Below are 14,502 nucleotides of genomic sequence, written 5' to 3'. Positions count from 1 at the left end.
TATAGAGTAACAGATGGAAAACAATCAAATCACCTTATTATAAATGTAACAGTAATGTGAAGCTCACACCTGCTATGTAATGTCAGTTATTAGCTAATAATGAACCTTTGTGGAGCTGGAGTTGCCATCCATGGCCAGGTGTTTTGTATTTCTTGTTGTTCAGTTGGACACTCAACAGAATCCACAAGGAGCACAAAAAAGGGAAGCAGCTGTAGGCTCAGTGTCACTTTCAAAGCAGCCATACAGGGCTACTGGTTTTATTATTTTCACATGATTCCTGTATTTGGTTATCTAATAGGACTATGCTCACTGTAGAAATTTGCTTCCACTGGAGACTGCTGTGGTGGTTAGAGTTTAGCTCCCCCAGCTCAGGTAGTTTTGTTCCTGCCCCAGTCCTCCCCTCCCACCATGTGCATGTGATTAAGGCAGTGCCTCAGGCTTCAGTACTCAGCTATTTAAAATTGGAGGAGATTGTGCTGCCAATAAAAGGTTCCCTCACTGAATAACTGCCCTGCAGTTGTGCTGGGAAAAGGTGATAGGTAGGGGGGAATAGTCCCGCAATCCCAGTGTTTGTACATGCCAAGTTTGCTGTAGAGGTTGAGATCATAAGTAGAGAAGGAGATATGTTTTCTGCAGCTTGAGAATTGAGAGGAGAACCTCAGCTGCCTTCAGATGAAGTGCCTTGTATTGACACTTGTAAGTAAAATTTTGGTATCTAGATTTGCTTTTCAAGAGTGAGGTTGGCATTTGAAAGCTTAATTCTTACTGAAAAGTCAGTTGGACATTAGCTCTGAAATGATTAAAAAACCCAAACCAGCATCTGAGAGTTTGCTAGTCAGCGCTCATTTAGCAGCACTTCTCTATAACAGACACTGTGCATACTCACGTGTACCGGAGTGGTAGGGGTAATACTGTGTTTCCAACCAGGAAAATAAAGTGCCATTGATAAAATTTAAAATGCTAAACCTAATTCAAGATGTTTAAGCTGTCTTTGCTACATACTGTTAGAAATTCCTGAAGTTTGAGTTTTCCTAAGAATTATTTTTAACTCTATGAAATACGTTATAGAGTTGGTGCAAAAGCCTATTAATAGCCCTGCTTTGAGATGTGGAAGCTGGAGATCTTCTGTGAGATGGGTATTTTTGCTATTGAATTATTTTTGTATTTTTGCTCTGTTTCTAGCTATGATGTTAATAGTATCTGCCAGAGTAGCTCTATTTGTAGCCTGAATAGATATAGGCTGTGCAGTACACAATAAACTGCTAAATTATGTAATTACAAATGAGTATATTTTCCTTGTTTGTTTTTGCATTTTAATACGTTATAATGAATTTCTCAACGGCCTCTTGTGTGTTCAGGTATATTCAAGTAACACTTTTCTATCCTTTGGAAAGCATGTGATCATGTCAATTAATAATAAATAAATTATACTAATAATTTTTAAAACTACAATAGCAGTCTTGGGTGATATGTCATGAGGAAAGCAAAACAGAAGCTTAACATGTAGTGGAAACTATTTTGTTATTCACTTTGACAGGTATCTGTGGGTGAGTATAGAAACTGATAAAGAGGAAAGAACAGTCCATAATTAATGACTGATGAATGCACCATCTCTGTGGACTTGACTGATAGGGCCTCATTCTGAAATCAACAGGAAATTGAGTTTTATTTCAATTACTTTGTTTGTGTGGAGCTTTTTGTTTATTTTGGGCCAAGTGCTTACTTGAAATCTGATCACCACGTCATGGTAAAGGCAATTTTTTTTTGTTTTTTTAGTTCTGTAAATGTCAGTGTAAATCAAGTAGCACTAGGGGAGCACAGAGGAATAGGGTGGGGCCAGGTTCAATGACTAAAGCTGAAATACATTTTCCTGAGTATTTAAAGCACACACCTGCAGTTGCTTGCTAGGAATTATACAGCAGGGACCAAACTTCTATTTCTAGTTCTGTTTTTAAAGAAATTAAGCACTAAATAACATCCATCTTCACAAAAAAATGAAAGGGAGCTAGCTGCTGCTAAAGTCTTAGTACCACAGATGAGAAGAAATAATTGGGAAGGATGAAGGGATGCACAGGAATTGAAGAGAGTAAGTAACATTACATTATATGTTATATATATATAAAATAACACATTTCTATTATCTTATATACATTATATATTGTATATATGTTGTGTATATATATATAATATCAACATTATATGTTATTTCAAATTATTTATACTTAGAATAAGTAAACAGGATAGATGTAATAAGTGTGTTTTATACTCTTCTGCTTCCAAAATCAGTATAGCGTAGATGAAGGAAAAGAAGAGGCTTGAAAAATCTGTATCTCATATTTACTTTACTTGGTTAGGGCCTTAATGTGGGCTAATTGAAATTAAAAAAAACCCAAACCACTATTAATTTCAGTGGGGTTTCCATAGCTCCTGACGTGAAAGCAGAAAGAACTGTGAATATACTGCATTTTTAAGGTAGAAAACAAATAAACTGAAGTCTGCTAGCCAAAAATCTATTTGAAGATGGAAACTGTTGACAAGTGCAAACATTAGACACTGCATCACATGGCACCTTATAATATAAATAGTGGTTTAAGTTTTACAACAGACTGCTTTCCTCTAACAGTTGGTTGAAAGATATGTCTAGTAGTTAATGGGAATCTCTCACAATAAAAAAAAAGAAAAAAAGTGGTAGTTTACTTATGTGATCTGGCTTTTTTGTACTTAATGGCACCCACCTGCATCATGGCACTGAGGACAACACAGATGGTCCTGTGATTAGACTGAAATGAGAACTTTCATCAGCTGCAAAGAATTCAGCCTTAAGGACACAATTGTTATTATCCTACCCTTTGGATTTGGATTCCAGCATGGTCTTGAACATAAGGAATGAATATTATTGAAGGGTTTGGATTATGTGACCCTGAGGTTCTTTGCATGGATGTTGTTTCTACTAATACAATAAGTAGATTAGCTGTAAAATTCTGATTACTTTTCCCCTCCTTCTCTTGAACCACACATTTTTCTAACAAGTCTTTCTGAGTACAATTGGCAAAATATTTTTATCACACAAAGATCTCTAACAGTCTTATCCACGGTGGGTATATTCTGCTTTTTGGCACTGGTAGTGCTGACAGTCCCCTGCAGAGGGTCTGCCGCTCTGGGATGGGCTGTGATGAACTCTGCTATAAAGTTTATTCAATGACACCAAGCTTAATTCATTGCGGTGTTGTTGCAGCCTTATGGCAGGTCTCTGTCTTCCTACAGTGATTATTCCTTGGAAAGAAGATTCTTAGGCTACTGGTCCTCTGTCAGGACACTTCTGGCTTTTGCTGGCTATCACAAGGCCCTCAGTCTTTGTCAGTGAATGAGTCACAAAAAAGATAAGGCAGAACCTGATGTTCCTTGTCTTTTCATGTAGACAGGAATGGTGTGACATGTTGTTTAAAAAACTGTCAGCAGCTGACACCTCTTAGAACAAAAGTCCTGTCATCATTAACAATACTGAGACAGAATTGGATTTAGCAATATTGAGACAGGTCTGTAAGAGGTTCTTATTTCACTCTGAATCCAAATTAAGGGCTAAGCTGAAAACGGACACTTCTTGTGCTCTGAAGCATTCAGTGTAGTGACCCACATTTTGTAGTGCTTATCCATTTTCTTACAGATGCAGACTTGCTAAATCTTGAGGAATACTTTGTTTGCTTTTCAGATGAAGTGAAATTATTTGTATACAAAACCATGTCCCTTCTTGTCAATTTCTTCAGGAACAGATTTTCTCTGTCCATATTTTTCATGGTTTTGAAACTACTTGAACAGATATGTCTTCAAATAAGTATGCAGGTTTAAAAGCAATTGAAGTCTGCACTTTAATCATGGTTATTCCATTACTTTCAACTCAGAAAAAGTATTTGCCCTCTATTGCAATTATAGCTAAAGTAGCTGGGGACTGTAAGATTGTGTCCCTTTCTTGGGGAAATATAAACCTGCTATGCTCCTGCTGGGAATGACATTCCAGCATCTCCAAATAAATACCTGTGACAGCCAATTATTTCAACTGACTTTGGATAGTTCACATACAGTAATAAAGGGATTATGCTAATTTTTAACATGATTGGTTGAAATCAATTTGATTTGACATAGTTTTTAACAGTAATTCCATAAAAGTTGTTTTTCCTCAATGATGTTTAATAGTGGCATTTATAGATGCCTATGTGGGCAAGAGAGATATAAAATAGAGATTATATTAGAGCAACTAAAAATCTGAAATTGTTCTTAAAGTCATTATTATGGCAATGAGATCAAGAGGAGACAGATAAAATATGTTTGTGAAATTTTGTGTAGGGTAAGGTATGAAAGTGCATTGATGCTGCAGACCGAAGGTGGTCACTTATAATTGGATACAAAGCGATTAAACTAAAAAGAAATGAGAAGAGGGAAAAATAGAAAAGGAAAAAACCCTCTGTTCTTAGGATGCCAGTGATGTTTGTAGGAGTTTCTTTCACTCCTGTTAATAAAAAGCAATAAAATCTCAGGAATAATTTTTAATGCAGGTTGCAGCTTTCTTATGGAAAAGGCTTTCAGGCTTTGTGTAGCAGCTAATCTGTGTTTTTTTCCCCCTGCATACAGCTTTTTGAAAAGAATACAAATAAATATGGATGTCATCTTAATTTCTTGTACACTTAAGCCCAAACAGAGATTCAGACTTCTGTGTTTGTTCTGTTTATGTAAATGCACGCATATAGCAATGGCTTTTTAGACATCATGTTCTGAAACACCTGCCTTTGAACATTTCTGGCCTTCGGTGAACAGGGGCGAGAAAGCAATTTATCCTCTGCAGTTTTACGCAGACCTAGGTGTATTTTTAGGCTGTTTCCCAATGAGTAAGACGCTCGCAGCCCTTGGCTGGGTGGGGACTGGAACCCGCGGGCTGGCGATGAATGGCCAGAGACAGACGCTCGCAGGGATCACGGGCTGCGGTGCGTGTGCCGCTGCTGCTGCTGCTGCCCCCTGCGGCTCCGCGCCGCGCCGCTGGAGCCCCGGCTCCTCGGGAATGCTGGGAATGTTGAGTCAGGGACTGGCAGCCCAGACAGCCGGGCTCGCAGCTGACTGAGGGAGACTCGCTGAGGGACGGAAAGACGAGGGACAGGGGCACACGAGCCTCCCCCGGCCGCAGCAGGTTCCTTCTCGTCAGCCCCTCGCAGGTATTGCGCGGCTCCGGCTCGCCCTGCTGCCTCCCTCCTCCGCGCAAATGGGATGCCAGCTAAACGTGATGTTGTAAAATCCATGTGAGGACGAAAGGCAGATGCAATGATTTGAAAGGTGAGAAGCTTGAGCAAGAATATGGCTGGGATGCATGACTGTAAATTTACTGTGATTAAGGAAATGCTGGATATTGCTTTTCACAACTGTCTGGTAGCTGGATGTGGAGATGAATTTGCAGAATAGGCTTTTTATGTTGCTTTGGAAATACATTTGTAATAAATGGGACCAAGTGCACATCTTATTCTGGTAACAGAGTGCCTCTCCCTACAGAATCGTCAGCCAGAAACCTCTCTTGCAATTTCTATTAAAAACAGCCATAGGACTCTATTTTTTAATATGTTTTTTTTTTTTTTGGTGCCTAGTGTTTAAAAATATTATTGTTGTTGTTAAAGTTTTCTAGAATAGAATTGATGGGTTTTGGAAAATCCTAGCTTTATACGTAAATAATGGATAATGTTTGGTGTTTTAAAAACCGTGTCAGGAAAAAAGGTGAGAGATTTCTGTTCCCTTCTAGTGGCTGGCAAATGGAAACAGACGCTAACAGGGTATTATTTTTCAGTTATATAATTAATGAATAGTTACTGGGGTCCCTCATTTATGATGCTGGGGTTTATTTTTTTTTTTTTTTAAGAAAAGCTCATTTTAGGCTGGACAAGTGATGAATGTGATGAAGTCCACGCCTATGTTCACCAAGGATACATAGATATTTTCCTGGGAGCACTACAGTAGTAATTTGATGGAGAAGGATTTTTTTTTTTTATTAGTGTGTGATTGATTTCTAGGCGGTTACCTGCTAAGCCTTGTGATGGATGGATGGATGGGAATCTATTCCCTTAGCGGCGAATTGCTCTTCCCGTGGTGATGGACACGCCGGCCGACCACTGGCATTGGCAGACACGAGCTCGTTGCACACGAGCGCGGCCAATAAGTGTAGCCAAGGGGAGGGCAAATCCTACTTGCCAGGGTTAGTTTTCTGGTCGGCTTTCTAAATCAGTGGTTTCACTTAGCTGTTGTCGTTCGGGATTTGTTTGTATTCCCATCCGTGTACCTCCAGCCCCACGTGCGTGTCCAGGGCGGCCGCCTCGAACGCGGCCCCTTCCCGGCAGCCGCGCCGGGCGCAGGCCCCGCTCCGGCTCCCCCTCCTCGGAGGGCGGGGAAGGCAGGGAGGTTCCGCTCCATCAAGTCGCTTCGCCCCTGGCACTTGGTTTCCCCGTCGCCAAGCCGAGGACGGAGCGGATCCCCCGTGTCAGCCCCGCCACCCTGCCCTGAGGGGAGATGTTGGGGATGCGCTGCCGCCCTCCTCCCTCTCTCCGTTCCTCCCTCCCCCGGGAATGGCAGAGCTCCACAGCCTGGATGGGGGCGCAGAGCCTTCTGCGGCCCTTCCCCAGCCCTCTGAGGGGGACATCGGGCAGTGCCCTCCCAGCCTCCTGCTCGGCAGCGGGGCTGAGGGAGCCCGGCCGCCTGCCCGGCCCGGCTCCGCGCAGCGGCCGTGTCAGGGCTGCCCGTCCCCACCGGGACCCCAAACCAGTCCCTGTGCCCGGGGATTTCTTCGGACTGTCCCCCTGGAAGGGCGGGGGATGGCGAACGCTCCCACAGCTCAGGAGAAGCAAACACCAGCCACAAAACCCCTCAGCCGTAGTCCCCTCACGGTCGCGTGTGCTGGAGCAGTGCGTTCCTCCTTAGTTCCTTTCCCCCAGCAGAAGGAGGAAAAGCCCCCCTTTTTTTTAAGGGTCTGTTTCTGCACACGCAGAGTGTATAATGGTATATCCAGGTCCCTTAAGGAACATGTTATATGTTTCTGTGGGAAAAGATTTCTTAGTTTCTTGAGGGAAGAAACTTGCAGTCCAAGCCTTGGCTTTGTGGGTGACTGTGTTAAGGGCTGTGTGTGAAAGTGCCTCCACATCTCCTCAATGCCTTAAAGGAAGCATTTTTAGTGCTGTTATTTTTGTTTTAAAGCTATGTGTAAAATGACTTTCAAAAGCATCAAGGTGAGTTAGCATTTTCACTTTTCTAGAGGAATCTGGGAGGAAGAAGAGGCTTTCTGTCCAGTGAGTGAAGGGAATATAATTTCTTCTTCTGAAGGCTCATTGAGATAAGGGCAGTCCCTGGGGTTTATGGCTGTCCAGCTCAGGTTGAAACTACACCTCTGAACTATGGAGAAACCCCATGCTGTGTTTATGAGCACACCAAGGGTGGGGTAGATCTTCAAGTTAAGAACGGAGAAATTTCTTGGTTAGTGTTTGGATGCCTTATTATACTCATTATCCTTGCTCTTGTGGTTTGCCAGCATTTGGGCAAGACCCATCTTGCGGCCTCTTATCCTGTGGGTGCTTCTTCAACTCCTCTAATCTACTGCTAGTCAAATTCTGGTGGATGGTAGTGTGAGATCCAGCATCCATGCTGCTCCCTCCTGCTGTTCCTTGCCTGCTCTGAAGGCTGTAGAAAGGTGTGGGCCTTATTCTTAGCAGCCAAATACCAAAAGAACATATGAAACCATTTTAGAATGTCAAATATATGTGATACTTAGAGAGTTATTTATTCAGCATGTGGTTTTGTGTAAGCATGCTCAAGGTGATATTTTTCCTTTTGCTTTAGAATGATGATTGTTACTGACCTTTGAAGGATGACTAAGAAAAAAGAGTGGGTTGTTCACCCCTCAAAGAGGGTGAGGCAACCAGCCTGTGTATTGCTTCCAAAGACCACATATGTTCCCCCACCTGTATCTCTTATGGTGTTTATTATATTTTTATCCACTATGATGCATTTGTTATCATCTGTTTAATTTAGTTTTTAATGCCTGGGAGATATATATGGAGGATCTTTGTTAGATCCACCTAGGAAATGTTACTCTGATACTGATTTTTTAAAAAAAATTATTATGTGACTCCTCTTATCTGTGATATTTTGTTTGGCTTAAGATTGTGTTAAAATATTTTTGTGATTTAAGTCTTAGTTTTTGAATGAGCTCATATGTACTTAGCAATGATGAGCTTGCCTCATTTACTTATATTTTGCAACACTAACACTAGTTTATATTTTCTGTTAAGTGCTGGCAAAAGGGTAAGAGCTATTTGAAAGTAAAATGACTTTGTAATTTCTTTTTCAGGGTCATTGTTGAAACTAAATTCTGAAAATGAACTATGTAGTGCTGCTTCTTCTGAGTGATACTTTGACACTAAGAAAATGCAAAGACATATCAGCAGAAACATCAGTTAAATGTTGTTCTGGAGTATTTTGGTTTTATTCCATTTTTAAAGATATAAAGTAGTTTATAGGAAGAAACCATCTCTTACAGTCTTTCTGAAATCAAGTGAAATTGACTTATGTTGGTTTGTTACTGCTTGGATGTAAGATGCAAACAAACCCCCAACCTGTTTCCTTGGAAAGCAGCAGGTGACTACTTGTGGAGGTCCAAGGACTTTTCTAAGCACGGATGTCCAATGTTTGTATGACAAAATGTGGGTGTCTGATGAATTAGCATTGTGGAATTTAAATTTTGTTGTTGCGTTCTTGGCAGTTGATTTCAGGGATTTTTATGATTAATTTAGTGATGGTGGCTTTTAGATTCCTAGCTTTGGAATATCTTAAATAGCCAGGTTTTGTTTTGGGGTAATGGCAGCAGCTAGGAGCCCCATCTCCTTTCAGGGACAGTCTGTCAGATGCTGCCAAAGGAGAGAGGAGGAGCAAAGATGTTTCAACATTTCTCTGGATAAGGCTTCATTACTGCTACAGCATTTCTATTTAGAGAAACTTGGAATTCCTTCGTGAATTTAGAAATTTAGACCTGCAATGGGCAGGTGATGTGCTGTTCCTTTATTTTAAAATGAGAATAACGAGGGAGATGTGTAGAGTTGGAATTTCTGTGCTTTTAGGAGAGCAGACAAATGTGTCCGAGTTTGAGGTGTATGTCAGTTTCAAGCTGTGATTGGATGTGTGGGAGTCTTTAACATTTTGGATGTTCAGCAAAGCCAGAGCATTTCTGTGAATTTTGAGATTAGGTTTTTGAGAGGTGATATTTGCTTTCTTGATTATCTTAAAAACTCATTCTAAGACAGTCTTGCAGACTGGCATTCACTGGAAATGTTTCAAGCAAGTTACCATGTGGCCTCTTTAATGATCAATGTACTTTTTATTTGGTTAGAATACCCCACTTGCAGCAAACACTGTTTTTTTTTTTAAATACTTCCCACTGTTTGTCCTGCTCATTATCCTATTCCTCTAACTGAAGTCACAGGGCAGATGTAGAATCTAGCAGCTAAATTCTACAAAAATTGAAAATTGGGAGATTTTTGAAGTGATTTAACACTAAACTCTCATTGTGTGAGAAATTACATGGGATATTGAAGTAAAAGGATTGGAAATGGTGTGTATATATAAGTATATATTGGTATATGTGGGAATGATGTGCTGTAGTTTCAGGAAGTATTGTGGAGTTGGGGTGGAAGGCACTGGAGAAAGCATTGTCTGTAGCGATTGCTTAGTTGGATATAATGTGCAGTTTATTTTGAAGGAAGTGAAAGAAATGTAACAAATCTCTGCCATTTCTGAGTTTTGCACAGTGCATTGGTAATGTGTGGGGCAGTTTCCCTCCAAGTGAACAACTCAGATCACTTGGGATGCTGACTAATGGGACATAATCTTCTCCATACATTGAGAGGTTTACAGAGCACATCTTCAGTCACTTCATTCCAATTCCTCATGGAGGTTTAACATGTCTGTACTTGTGGTTACACTGTTTGATATGTTTGGATTGTTTCATTGCAGGACTTGGAGGCCATAGTACTTGAATTCTCAGGAACTGATTTTTCTTTGTCAAATATGAGTTGAGGCCTGTTAAAAATTTTGCTGCTGCCTCTTCAGTCTTCAGTGTTATCCAAACACTTTTCATGGTCGGTAAAATTAATTTACTGCTAATCTGCTTAGATATATATTTCATTATCTCTTGGCACATGCAGTGTCTGAATTATTTAATTAATTTATAAAACAGCACAGGTCTGTTATTTCTGTGGTGGTGAGGCTTTTGACTTAAACAACTTTCTGCAGTGCATTCTTTTCCTCAAAATATATTGCTGAAATGCAGTTCTTACCACTTAATGTTCTTTGAACAATTCAGATTAGTGGACAAATATGACCTGGTAAATAAAGCACAGTTCCTTTTGTTTACCTATGTCCAATAATAGTGGAAGAAATGGGTACTCTCAGGGGCTTCTCTGGAAGACAGTTTGCTGTGTACAGCAAGTTTATTTTTGATGGCTGAGTCTTGGCAGTCATGATGTACCTCAGCTTTCATTTATAGACCTCACTCATTTGAAATCTGCTCAAACCATTTGTTTTTCCTTAAGGAAACAGTTACAATAACATCTGTCATCAACTTCAAATGTTAAGTCAGATGCCTATGAGGACTTAGAAATTGCACTTGTGAACTGGTGTGGTTGTGCTTAGCTGAGTGTGAGTCCAAAGGGGGCAGATTGGGCTTGCTGCGAAATTACAAGCCAAGTGTTTGGGGAACTCTTCCACTCTTTTGGTGAATAAATAAATAAATAAAAAGGCAATTCCTGAAGTGCAATGCCTTCTAATGGTTCCAGGATGCTGATTCTGTGATGAATTGAAAGCTAATCTGCTAAATCACTTGCATTGCTTGCAGAGCCTGTGAGTTCCTTGGACAGCTTTGATCTGATGTGGCTGAAGCACAGCCAGTTTTTCTTTGGCATGGTACTGAAACGTGCATGCTCTTGTAGCTGGGCAAAGACACCAGAGGAGGGATGTTCTACAGGTTTTTACATTGTGATGGTTTCAAAGCAAGCTGAATGCATGGACATGCTTCTTGTTTTGCAGTTGGAGTAGGCATACTGCTATTCTAGAATCAAATAAATGTAAACTGCAGAATGGATATTTAGGCTAGCTAAATATCCCAGTATTTAAGTATCCTAAGAAACTGCTGGAGGCTGCATAGGTAGTCTTAATAGCTGATCCTGTAACTATTTTGTTGCCTTTTTACAGAGAATGGAAGCTTTGTAGCAAAAAAGGAAAAATATAGCTTTATCTCGCAAATGTGTAAGCCTGTGTTTAGTAACATGCATGGGAGGAGCCTTATTGAATTAAATTGGAAGTACTCCATTGTGTGGGAGTATCTCTGTTGGTTTCTAAACCATTAAGAGTTATAAATGTGTCTTAAAATTAAAAGTATGACATAATTGTAAATGACAGACTATTTTTAAACATACTTAATGTGGAAATAGACACATTTACAGGTCAAACTATAAACTTGGTCAATTTCCTTTTACGCTATTTTCAGTTCCTAGGTTATTTTACTAAAAGGAATGTAGTCTTTAATATGCATTTAATATATATATATTACCAACTGAACAGCCCTTTGTTTCAAAGAATTTGTATAAATGCTGACAGTATAGGAATGACAGAACAAGTCTGGTCTTTCAGATTTTTCCTGGGAAACTTTTAGGTTTTCTTAAATCATGCTTATTTTTAAGCTCTACCTTCTCAAAGGATAATTCAGTCTATAACTGTGTTTCTGTAAATTATTTAGTCATTCAAGTTAGGTAAATGCTGGCGAAAGCAAAGCATAACTGTGCTAATAATTAGGCATAACTTTCAAGTAATCCTGAAGAATGTTGTGTACTTTTACATTCTATTATTTTTCCCCAAAGGAGACTATTTTAGTAAAAACTCAAGACATATGATTGTTGTTGTTGTTGTTGCTCTTTAATAGTTATTAAATGAAAAGTACTGTTTGCCTGATCTACCAAGTGCCTTAGAATAATCCTCCACAAAATACTGGAGCTTATAAATGCAGGCTTGCATTGATAAATGAGAATTCTTATTGAGAAGGGAATAAAAGGCAAGTGAATAACAATTGCAGGATGGAAGGCATGATGAATACAGACTAGGATGCAGAATTTGGCATACAAGAAACCTGCATACCTGCAAGGACTGAAATGTTAGGAAATATTTCTCTGGAAATGCAAAAGCTTGCCAGGTCCTTAGAAATATCTGTGTGTCCTGGGAAGGTCACTATGCTGTGGGGAAGATGAGAACAAAAAAAACCAACTGAGCAGGGACAAGCTGTGTTTTGGAATTTATGTGTTTCTATCCCTTGTTGCTTGTGATTCACACCACCCACCCTCCCACCCGTCAATAAAAAATAGCATCCCAATGTTAAGAGCTGCAGAGCGCAGATGGGCAGCAAAACAATGACATGGTGAGTGTGGCACTGGGAGCTGCAGTGAATTACAGCTGAGGTGCTTTATCCTGCACCTCTGGAGCTCTTCATACCACTGTTGGTGCTTTGTAGTTTAAACAAGGGGTAACCCTAAACATCCCTGCATCTGGGGAGTGGCTCTTAAATCAGAAGGGACTGGAGAGTGAGAAAGGCTCAGCACTGGCAGGTAACTTTTACAGACTGTGCGTGGTTGTGTTTGCCCAGACTTGGCAGATTGGCTGCCCTATAGCTTTTTATCAAGATACACTGTGTTCTCTGGCATAACAATTAAAATTAGATGTGATGGTTCTGCCTTTGCTTGGCTGTAGGAGCCTTTTTTTTAATGTTCCATTTTCAGGTCTTTAATATTTTACATAACATCAGAAAAATAAAATGAAATTAATTTGAAATTTCTCACCTTCCTTAGGTATCTTAGAAACCCCAGGAAGATTTGTCACATGCAGGACTGCAGGAAACAATTGTTTTAATGGAAGTGTTAGAGATAAAACATTAAGAATTGGAGTTTGAGCAACAGAGACCTAACTTAAAAGTTATAAAATAATGGAGGTGTCAGCTGGTGGAGTTTAAATATTATTTATATAATTTAAAGCCTACTTCTAACTATTATGATGTTTTAAAACACAGTATCTCAAACATTATAATGATGAGTAAAATGCTTTGAAAGAAATCACCTTTCTTGAACACTGGGCTTGTTTTAAACCTATGAAACTTGTATAAAAGAGTTAAAAATGTATTGTTGACCCTTCACTTAAGTATATTTGAGAGTAATATAATTGACAGTCCTGATAATGGTGTCAGAACTGCTTGCTTTTCAAGATTTTTAATACGGCGTTGAGAGCAAATATTTCAATTGGTGGAGTTCTCTGATTGCATGACAAGGATTCATTGCTGTCACTGCACCTGACAGCTTTAGAATGCCTGACAACTTTATTTTCCATATATGTCATTAGATGCATATTAAGCGACCGCTCCTACTTTTGCCTTCATATTTTCTTCTGTGTGAAAGGGAAAGGAAAGGCCTGATGTGACCTGCTCCTATGAGGTGATAAATGCCAGTTCTTCCATGTAGCACTGATGGGAGTTCAGGGACATGAGCAGTTCACAAGATTAAAACAGGTTTTGGAACTAACTTTATTTACAACTACATATGTGTAATTTTTACAGCAAGCTACAAGAGAGGGCAGAAATAAATGTCTGATAACTAGTAAAAAGAAATGTAGTGTGCAGACTGTAGTAAAACTTAAATTTACATAAGAAATGCAGATTCAGGACACTGTAAGGAACCTAAATGAAAATGTTGCTTTTGAAGCTGTCATATATCCTTTGTTTTTCAAACTTGTGAGGAATAGTAGAGTAGCAGGAAGAAATGGATTATTTTCTTTTTTTGGATTAAAAAAACGTAGGAGAAATGAAGTTACTTGGTCAGCCTGGTAAGTAGGAAAAGAGAGTACTTTGTCCTTTTGAAAGAAACAATGCTGGTCTTGTACTAACAGCATATAAAGAGCATTGTATTTATCTTTATTTCCTTTGCTTTATTAAAAGAAGACATGCCAGGCTGCCCACTCAGATTAATGAAGAAAGGCAGGCTCCTCTACAACAGGTTTGGGCTCTCTGTATCTAGTTTATATCAGCTTGCTGCATTTTTTTTCTTTTACGTCAGCACTGATAGTAAAAAAAAAGTGAAGAAAATAATATTCTCTGCTGTGAGAATGTATTGTGCCACTATGAAAGCAGTAGAAAACATAGGTAAACCAAAAGAAAGTTCTGGAAATATTTCTGACTCCTAGTCACTACTTTCAATACACATGTGCTCCTGGTCTTCTGTGTATGGAGAGGTTGTGTTTTAAATGAGAGTATTTAAAAGATGCTATCAAAATAAAGAAATCATTGTTTGCTAGGACATGTTTTTATGGAACAGATTTTTTTTTCTGCCAATCTCCTTCCTTTTGTGGTGCCTCAAAGTTCAGTCCTGGCAGAGAAAAGACAAGCATTGTGTTCTACAT

The 14,502-nt window shown here is 39.5% G+C and overlaps 1 protein-coding gene across 9 annotated transcripts in view; it reads left to right on the top strand.

The window, feature by feature from the left end:
* The first annotated feature begins 5,076 nt into the window (after positions 1–5,076).
* ERC2 (ELKS/RAB6-interacting/CAST family member 2) overlaps positions 5,077–14,502 on the top strand; it is a 405,797-nt gene continuing 396,371 nt past the window's right edge. For all 9 annotated transcript variants that reach the window (XM_030956690.1, XM_030956689.1, XM_030956685.1 and 6 more), the window contains exon 1: positions 5,077–5,319. The gene's annotated coding sequence lies outside the window, so the exon portion shown is untranslated. The remainder of the gene's footprint in view (positions 5,320–14,502) is intronic.

Source organism: Camarhynchus parvulus, chromosome 12, assembly GCF_901933205.1.
Source record: "Camarhynchus parvulus chromosome 12, STF_HiC, whole genome shotgun sequence".
Lineage (NCBI taxonomy): Eukaryota > Metazoa > Chordata > Aves > Passeriformes > Thraupidae > Camarhynchus > Camarhynchus parvulus.
The sequence above is the reverse complement of the archived record's forward strand: the minus strand, read 5'-3'. Positions and strand labels throughout refer to the sequence as shown.